Below are 10,284 nucleotides of genomic sequence, written 5' to 3'. Positions count from 1 at the left end.
GGTTACCTCCCAGAGGCCCCATCTCCAAATACCATCACATAGGTGCTGAGCGCGTCAGTGCATGCATTTTGGAGGACATAACTTTTCAGTGCCTTTGCACTAACACGGATCATTTTTGCAAAATGAAAAGGCCCAGGGGTGGCCCTAACAGTCAGCATCAGCATAACTTGTGCCTGGGCTATGCTGGAGGAAAAAGAATGTCATGACCTGGGGTCAAAAACGCAGAAAGCAGATTTTCCCAGCCCTTGCCGAAGTTTCTACTGAGACACCGGATTCGGACAAGCCATGATAACATCAGCAAATGGTCTCAGGGAGCGTTCTGGACATGCCAGGAGATAAAATTACACTTCCTCTTGCTCAAAGTTCCTGCTTCTTGCACAATTACCTCCCTAATAAAATGCTCTGGGGTCTGGCTGACTTTGCTCCACATCGATGAAGTCCTCTTGACTTGTGTCTGCATTCCCTCGGCCGAAAGCAAGCTGGACGTCCCTGGCAAGTGGCGGCCAGCGTGAGGCTAGGTCCGGACCAGAAGGAGTGCCGAGAGGACCGACGGCTTGAAACGGAAAGAGCTTTCAGGGAGCTCCGGGGCAGCCGGTAAGACAGGGAATTCCGTGCTTTCGGGTAAACACCCACCAGGGTAGCAGTGGAATGGTCACTCTCTTTCACTTTATTTACAGAAGTCCAACATCAGACATGTACACGAAGTTGCCCAGTCTTTATTACTCACCTTTGGCCACACTCTGGATTCCTGCCCTCTCCCTGAAGGCAGCAATGCTGCCGATCGCCTAGTGGCCCTCTCTCAATTGTAACAGCTTGTGCTTCTCAAGAGCTCTTACATCAAAATGCCAGGGCCTTAATGCTGCCTGTGCCTTCTCCTGAACTCACCAGGAGGTCCCACCAATTGTGGCCTCTTGCACAGCTATCAACCTTTGGGACCACAAATTCCTCCTCAGGGGGTCAATCCCCAGGGGCTTCAGCCCAATCAAACTTGGCAGATGGATGTGTAAACATTGCGGGATCTGATACAAATGGAATATTAGCAGAAGTTAAAATAGGTGCCTTGAAGACTGGAAAAACAGTCAAACAAAACCGGAACACTGCCCGAGTCAAAAGCTCCACGTGTTTTTCCTTCTGTCCAAAAACATTTCAAGAAACACGTATGGGGAAAACAAGAACCCCTTGGTAGTGGTTCTGGATGCAGCCATAGCACTGCTGTTGTTGAGCACATTGGTTTAGGCAAGGAAATATCATGCTGTGTGCATGTGCTTGGGTGCAGGTATTTTTAACAAAAATGAGATGGGGCTTTGTCTCGAGGCTCTTGTGCCTTGTGGCCTTGGGCCGTCTGGTTCCACTTCTCTTTCTCGCTTTAATTCTTTCCTCAATTCTTTCAGCTCCTCTGTGTCAGCCAGCCCCGTTCACCAAAGACGTTCCAGCAAGTGGCACGAGAGCAGGGACCGGACACAGTGAAGGGAATCACGACTGCCCAGTGAAGCCCAAGGTTAAGACCTTTCCGGTGGGGAAAGTTGCCGAACGGCCAGAGTGACATGGGACAAGGTGAAAGTAAAAATTCTGAGTATATCAAGTTGCTGAAAACCTTGCTGAAACCGTCAGGAGTGAAAGTCAAAACTCAGACTTTTCGAGAGCTCTTTACTTTTGTTGAAAAGCATTGCTATTGGTTCCCAGCTCAGGGAACGGTTGACTTATAACAGTGGCATGAGGTGGTTAGATGTTTGCGGGTTGCTCACCGGCAGGGAGAATTTATTCCCTTGTCCCTGTGGTCCTTGTGTAATCTGATCAGCTTGGCTTTGAAGTCCTTGCAAGGTGAGGAGGTGACGTCCTCTGAGTCAAAAGGAGAGCGGCCGCGGCTCACTAGGCTAATCCTCCGCCCTGCGGCGCAGGCACACCGAGTTCTACTCCCGGTCGGGGTGCCGGATTCTGTCCTGGTTGCCCCTCTTCCAGGCCAGCTCTCTGCTGTGGCCTGGGAGTGCAGTGGAGGATGGCCCAAGTACTTGGGCCCTGCACCCCTGGCTCCTGCCATCAGATCAGCACAGCGCGCCAGCTGCGGCAGCCATTGGAGGGTGAACCAACGGCAAAAGGAAGACCTTTCTCTCTGTCTCTCTCTCACTGTCCACTCTGCCTGTCGAAAAAGAAAAGGAGAGCGAGGCTGAGGACCAGGGTGGGTGTGAGAAGCCGAGATTCAAGGACCGTCCCCCTCCCCGATCTAAAAGTTCTGGGTCAGTGAAACAGCTAAAAGGACTGCCCTCTCCTCCTCTAGCAGTAATGAACTTATCTCACCCTGAGCAGGAGAAACCTGCCCCAACCGCCTCTGCTCATCCTGCTTTTGATCGCAATGGTAGATGCCACCAGAGTGCTTTGCTGAGAGGCATCCGACAAGCTCAGCGGAGTGGGGACACGGAGGCCTATGGGGTGAGGCCTTGGTCGCCCCTCTGACTGTGACCTCTTTGGGCCCAGATGAGATCCCTGAGTTTCCCGAAGGAGGACAGCATTCTGTTTATAAAGATTTAAATTATGATACAGTGAAGCAATTGAAACGGGCTATCAGTCTCTATGGTTTACGGTCTCCTTATACAAGAGAATTTTTAGAAGCATTAGTGATAAATGAGAACTTCATCCCAATCGTGCTAAGTAGGACTTGTTTATCCTCAGCAGAATTTTTGCAGTTTAAGACACGGTGGGCTGATGCAGCAAGACAGCAAGAGATGAGAAACCAAGCAGCTGATCCTCCTGTCCCCATTACTGCTGAACAGCTCACGGGCACAGGACAATGGGTTGGCTTTCACAATCAACGGCAATTTACCCTGCGAGCTGTGGACCAGCTTCGAATGTGTTGTTTAAAGGCTTAGGATAAGATTATCCCTGCAGGAGAAACTATTCCTCCTGTCGCTCAAGTTAAACAAGGGTTAAATGAACCTTATGAGGAGTTTATTGAGCGACTGAATGATAACCTAATAAGAACAGTGAATGAACCAGGTCTAAGAATAATATTGTTACGAATGTTGGCCTTTGAAAATGCAAATAATGAGTGTCAAAGAGCCCTGCTTCCCATTAAGCTGAATAATGGAAACTTGGAGGACTATATCAGAACTTGTCGTGATGTGGGATCCCCCACATATAACGCAAACCTATTGGCTGCTGCTCTTAAAAATTTAAATTCAGGGAAAGTTAAAGGAAATTGCTTTCACTGTGGAAAACCTGGACATATGAAAAAAGACTGTCGGTCTGAAAAACCACCTAGTAACCCTCATTCTTTGGACTGTGATCCAGGCACTAGTTCTAGCCATAATTCTCAAAATCTTGTCCCAGGAATTGGTCCCCAGAGCGAAAAAGAAAAACCTTGGGAGAATCAGCGTCATTCTAAATTTGATAGAGAGGGCAATGGAGCATCCTCGGGAAACGGGAAACAGGGCCCAGCCTCAGGACCCAACAAACACAATACGAGGCTCATTCAGCAATGTCCCAGCCAGACACACAACCAGCCAGGCCGCGAATGGTCTCCGATCTCTACCCTGCAACCTCAGGAAGTGCAGCCCTTGATTTAAGTATAGCTGAGAATGTTTTGCTTACCGCCGCTGCTGGGGTTCAAAAACTTCCTACAGGAGTCTATGACCCCATTCCAAAGGGAACCGTGGGTCTGATAATTGGACGAAGCAGCTGTACCCTCGAAGGAGTCAAAGTTCATCTAGGGGTTGTTGATGAGGATTATCAAAGACACATTCAAATCATGGTCTCCTGCCAATACCCTTATCAATTAGCAGCTGGAGATCGCATAGCTCAGCTACTATTACTGCCCTAAGTAAAGATGAATTCCTCTCCACATCAGAGGACTGGTGGCTTTGGTAGCACCAACAGCCAAATCTGGTATAATACTGTCATTCAGCCTAACAGACCCACTTGCTCTTTAATAATTAATGGAAAATCCTTCTCGGGATTAATTGATACTGGAGCCGATGTTTCCGTCATTGCGAGGAAACAGTGGCCCTCTGCCTGGCCTTTGAAGTCTACAACCACATCTTTGTCCGGCGTTGGCTCCGTAGATAAAGTCCATCAAAGTCGATTTATTCTGAATTGTCAAGGGCCTGATGGACAACAAGGTACAATACAGCCTTATCTATTAGACATGGCCTTAAATCTCTGGGGACGAGATTTACTTAGTCAATGGGGAGCTTTCCTACATATTCCTCAAATATCCCCTTCTGTAAAAAATATTACGTGAATATGAATTATGATCCACAGAAAGGGTTAGGAAAAAGGAGCAGGGGACGATAGAAAGTGTCAACCTCAACCTCAACCGACACCAGCGTCTCAGTATCCAACTGGGGCTGTTATTGCGCATCCATGACCCATGACATAAAATGGTTGATCAAACCCCCATTTGGTGAGATTTATGGCCCCATTTAAAGAAAGTTGGATGCCTTAAACAATTAACTCAAGGACAATTATTAGCAGGATATACTGAACCATCCACAAGCCCCTGAAATTCTCCTATTTTGTAATTAAAGGGAAATCAAGAAAATAGCGAATGTTAACAGATTTGAGGAAAATAGTGCTGCTGTTTAGCCTATGGGTTCATTACAGCCTGGACCTCTATCCTGCTATGATACCCCAAGACTGGCCTTTACTTGGTATTCACTTTAAGGATTGTTTTTTAACTATATCCTGAGCTGGAAAGATAGAGAAAAATTTGCTTTTCCTATACCCTCTGTTAATATATTGAGAGATCCTGCAGATAGATTCCAGTGGAAGTTCTGACTGCAAGGAATGCTTAATATCCCTATTATATGTCAATCTTTTGTTGCTCAAGTTAGCCCCGTTTAGAAAATTTTCCCTTGTGTTTATATTATGCAATACATGCATGGCATCCTCATATCTGCCCCCTCCGAGAATGAGCTACAGCTATTATTTAATCAACTCCAAGGGTATCTGTCTCAGGCTGGATCAGTTATATCTCCCGATAAAGTTCAGTCTCAACTTCCTTATTCACACTTAGGTACCAAGATTATAAATAATCAAATGGCTCCTCAAATTTACAAATATGAAGAGATTTTTTAAAATACTCGCAATGATTTTCAAAAATTACTAGGTGACATAAACTGGCTTCAACCATCACTCGGGATTCCCAAATTTGCCCTCTCCAATTTATTTAACATTCTAAATGGTGATTATTTTAGTCCATGTCACTTAACTCCTAAAGCTGTTCAGAAACTTGAATGCAAAGTCATGTTCATTATGCCAACCTCACCAAATTGATACCAACCTCCCCATCACCCTATACTTTTCCTCATTATACAGTTTCTAGCAGGTTTCTATATCACAAGTTGAAGATAAATGGATTGACTGGATATTTTTACAATATGTTCAGCAAAAGAAATTAGAGACTTATTTAATCAAAGTATTCATAAGGGAAGAACAAGACTAAAGATGCTCATAGGTTTTGATCCCCATATAATTTTTCTTCCTTTTTTTTTTTTTTTTTTTTTTTTTGATAGGCAGAGTGGACAGTGAGAAAGAGAGAAAGGTCTTCCTTTGCCGTTGGTTCACCCTCCAATGGCCGCCATGGCCGGCGCACTGCAGCCGGCGCACCGCGCTGATCCGATGGCAGGAGCCAGGTGCTTCTCCTGGTCTCCCATGGGGTGCAGGGCCCAAGTACTTGGGCCATCCTCCACTGTACTCCTGGGCCACAGCAGAGAGCTGGCCTGGAAGAGGGGCAACTGGGACAGAATCCGGCGTCCCGACTGGGACTAGAACCCGGTGTGCCAGCGCCGCAAGGCGGAGGATTAGCCTAGTGACCCACGGCGCCGGCCTCTTCCTCTTTTTAAGGGACACATTGACAATGCTTTTATTGAAAATATAAATTGACGATTTGATCTCTCATTACTTAAGAATCTTAGATTGTCCTTATCCTAAATCCAAACTTTTTACCTTCCTTGAAGAAACTCAAGGGATACTGCAAAAAATAATCACTCTCCCTTAGATAATGCAGCTACTTGTTAAACAGATGGCAGTTATGGTAAAGGTGTTTATTGAGGACCTACCAAAAAAGGTATCTCAACATTCTACAAGTCTGCACAACAGGGAAAGTAATATGCTGCAAAACTACTACTTACTATATTTCAAGAGCCATTAAATACTATGAGTGATTCTCAATATATTTGTCGAATTCTGTCATTTTTAAAAACTGTTGCCTACCTTTTAGAAGATTCCATTAGTATAAGTTTATTAGCAGATGCTCATTGAAAGCTAGAACTAATCCTTTTTAAATTATACACATTAGGGCACATACTCAGCTACCCGAGCTATGGTCTCTGGCAATGCTCAGGTTGGTAGTTCAGTGGCCACTTTATTACCAGATGATTTTTGTTGGCATGCTTTAACTCACTGTAATTCTAGGACTTTACAGAAAAAAACTTGATTTAATGAGAAAACAAGCTCAAGGAATTATTAAACAATGTAATTCCTGTGCTTCATTAACAATATCCTCATACTCAGAGGGAATAGACCCAAAGAGACTTCAAGCTAATGATTTATGGCAATGGATGTTACTCATATACCAATGTTTGGTATGCTGGCTTTTGAACATGTTACTATAGATACATATTCAGGGTTTCTGTGGCTACTCCTCTGGCTGGAGAAAAAGTTACTCATATTAAAACTCATGTGGGCCGGCGCTGGGGCTCAATAGGCTAATCCTCTACCTGCGGCACTGGCACACCAGTACTAGTCCCAGTCGGGGCACCAGATTCTGTCCCGGTTGCCCCTCTTCCAAGCCAGCTCTCTGCTGTGGCCCGGGAGTGCAGTGGAGGATGGCCCAAGTCCTTGGGCCCTGCACCCTATGGGAGACCAGGAGGAAGCACCTGGCTCCTGGCTTCAGATCAGCGCGGTGCGCTGGCCGCAGTGGCCACTGGAGGGTAAACCAATGGTAAAGGAAGACCTTTCTCTCTGTCTCTCTCTCTCTCACTCTCCACTCTAGCTATCAAACAAACAAACAAACAAACCTCATGTGTTGTCTTGCTTTGCTGTAATGGGATTAACTAAAGAAATTAAAACGGATAATGGTCCTGCCTATACACTTTCTGCCCTTCGATGCTTTTTTCAACAGTAGAAGATTAAACATATTACTGCTATTCCAATAACCCCCAGGGACAAGCTATTATTGAAAGATCACAGTTAACATCAAAACAACAATTATTCAAACAAAAAGGGGGAAAGAGATCAAACATTATTTATTCTGAATTTTCTAAGTTTAAAAGATGATCTTCACAGTGTCAGAGCTACTGAAAACCACTGGGCGAAGGAGAGACCTGTGTGTAGGCAACCTGTGTGGTGGAAGGGTGAAGTGAAAGGAGAATGGAAAAAGGGAGATGTGGTAATGTGGGAGCGAGGATATGCTTGTGTTTCCTCAGGAGAGACACCAGTGGTTACCTTCCAGACTGGGAAGCCTGGATATGGCGAAATGGGTGCGATGCGACTGTGACCCACCGGTGGACAAAATGAGGAATCTGACTCTGAGGATGGCTGTCAGCCCCACACTGAGACCCAGACAGGCTCACCCTCCGACTTGGGGACAACTGAAGAAGCTGAACCAGGAAGCCGATAAAATCCTTGTTAGGATGGGAAAACCCAAGACTGCTGTTACCATGTGTTTAGCAATGCTAGCTGTGGTTGAAATGAGTGTAAGTGTTGCTGGTAATCATGTATATTGGACTTTTGTACCAAACCCTCCTTTATTGCAATTTGTACATTGGCATGAACCCTCTCCTTTACTGTTTGTGAATGAAACATCTTGGTTGCCTGGTCCATGGGATCCCAAAGGACCGGAGCATGTGAGCGAAGAAGGAATGCCCTTTAACGCTACTATTTGGCCTCAGGGTCTGCCTATATGTTTTGGAAATAATTCAGATTGCTTAAGTTTAAATTATCAAGCCTGGATGACCGCTTCATCTAATGGTACTCAAAAACCTATAATATTACATGTGCTATCTGCTTATTCCTTTCAGTACAGTTATAATCATTAATCAATTATTCTTATCCTTCTATGCCTTTTTGTCAAGTACGTAAATCGAATATTGGAGAAAATTGGATCAAATGGGAAAAATGCCGAGGAAGAGAAGCATTTGTGCTACTTAATACCTCCTATGGAAGGGTCATTGATATCAGCCCCAAAGGGCAAGCATGGAGCCATAACCACCCCCTCAAATGGCAAATTGAAGACAATAGCAACACAATTAGTACTTCAGCAAAAGAGAGCTTTAAATGGCATGGAGTGGGAATGGCTGCTCCTTTCCCATTTCTTGAAGGGTCTCTAGGCCAATCCCAAATATGGAAAATTCCTGTAGCATTAAAACCTTTACATGGCTGGAATGCCAAATATACTCATGCAGGTAATTATACATTGACCCTCACTAAAAATGCAACCATCTTGGTGTGCACCTGCGTACGACCTCCCTATGTCTTCTTTATTGGAAATGTCTTGGGAAATACATCTTTCAATTTGGTAGGAAGATTGTTCATGTGTCTCAACAGGTCTACTCCTTTTAATCATAATCAAGATTCCATTTATGTTCTCAGAAGCTGATCGTCTATCTGGATTCCTACTCAATTACATAGGGAATGGCAACAGACGGCTGTTTTATATACAGTTAAAGAAGTGCTTACAAAATTACTGCATAGAGCTAAGAGAATGATTGGTATCCTCATTTCTCTTATTGTTGGATTTATTATGATTTTGACTACAGCGGCAGCCGCTGGGGTCTCCTTACATCAGAGTGTACAGACTACTCATTTTGTGCAAGATTGGCATAAGAATGCCAGTCATCTATGGAGCACTCAAAGCCAACTGGATAAAGAAATATTATCTGAGCTAGCTGACTTACAACAAGCCGTTAGGTGGTTAGGAGACCAACTTATGGTGGTAAAGACATGGGGCAGCTTCCCATGTGATTGGAATTATACTACTATCTGTGTCACCCCCTTTAAGTACAATCATAGTAATGAAACATGGGACTTGATAAAAGACCATCTAACGGGATCTCTCAATACTACTGCACTGATAAAACAGTTACATGATAACATTGAGCAGACGTTTTCAAATCCGGTCTCAATGATAGGGGGTGCTGGTGTCCTAGAAGGGATGCTTGCTGGGATAACTGATCTAAATCCTTTAAAATTCATTAAGCCTTTGGGTGGAGGGATGCTCTTTTTAGCATTTGTACTGATCTGTGTTTGCTTATTATTGTGCCTAGTCTTCCTTCAAGCAAGAAGAAGAAACCAATGGGAACAGCGGCAGTTGAACTAGGCTGCTCTATTTACAGTTAAAACTGCTTTAAAGAAAAAAGGGGGAACTGTTGGAGTCTGATACAATGGAGAAGTTAAAGTATGTGCCTTTAAGACTGGAAAACCAGTCAGACGAAGCCGGAACACTGGCTGAGTCAAAAGCTCAACGTGCTTTTGCTTCTGTCACCAGTCCAAAAACATATCGAGAAACATTAATGGGAGAAAACAAGAACCTCTTGAGAAGGCAGTTCTGGGTGTATCTATAGCACTATTATTGATGAGGACATTGTTTTAAGCAAGGAAACATCATGTTGTATGGATTTGCTTGGGTGCATTTTTCTAATAAAAATGTGATGTTGCTTTGATTTGGAACTCTTGTACCTTGTGGTCCTGACCCCCTGGTCCCACTTCTCTTTCTCTTTAATTCTCTTCTCAATTCATCCAGCTCCTCTGTGTTGGTCCAGTTCACCAAGCATGTTCCAACAACACATATCCCTTCCTGATCTCACTGCCCTACATTCACGTCTCTATAGTCACTTACTCTAAGATACTTCATGGCACCCTTCTGAAGGGCCAGACCACTGCTCATGTCACCACCTATTGCCTCACTGCATTCGCCTCTCTTGGATTTCCACAACAAATTAAGACTGAGAAAGGCTCTGCTGGGTTTGGCACTGTGGCATAGCAGGTTAACACCATGGCCTGAAGCGCCGGTATCCCATATGGGCGCTGGTTCGAGATCCGGCTACTCCACTTCCAATCTAGCTCTCTGCTATAGCCTGCGAAAGCAGTGGAAGATGGCCCAGGTCCTTGGGCCCCTGCACCTGCATGGGAGACCCAGAAGCTCCTGGCTCCTGGCTTCTGATCAGCACAGCTCGGCCATTGCGACCAATTGGGGAGTGAACCAACAGATGGAAGATCTCTCTCTCTTTCTCTCTCTGCCTCTCCTCTCTCTGTGTAACTCTGACTTGCAAATAAATAAATAAATAAATC

The 10,284-nt window shown here is 44.8% G+C and overlaps 1 long non-coding RNA gene across 3 annotated transcripts; it reads left to right on the top strand.

The window, feature by feature from the left end:
- The first annotated feature begins 378 nt into the window (after positions 1–378).
- On the top strand, positions 379–9,663 carry LOC149125550 (uncharacterized). Of its 3 annotated transcripts, none has more exons than XR_016237093.1 (4): positions 379–594; positions 1,392–1,498; positions 7,422–7,691; positions 9,261–9,663. It is a non-coding gene; the product is annotated as an uncharacterized LOC149125550 (long non-coding RNA). The 3 variants fall into 3 exon arrangements; XR_016237092.1 differs by having other exon boundaries at positions 1,392–1,554; XR_016237094.1 differs by having other exon boundaries at positions 380–594; positions 7,448–7,691.
- Positions 9,664–10,284: the final 621 nt, after the last annotated feature.

This window comes from Oryctolagus cuniculus, chromosome 7 (genome assembly GCF_051225735.1).
Source record: "Oryctolagus cuniculus isolate XC-2025 breed Fujian yellow rabbit chromosome 7, ASM5122573v1, whole genome shotgun sequence".
NCBI classification, from domain to species: Eukaryota; Metazoa; Chordata; class Mammalia; order Lagomorpha; family Leporidae; genus Oryctolagus; species Oryctolagus cuniculus.
This window is presented reverse-complemented; position numbering and strand designations above follow the sequence as displayed.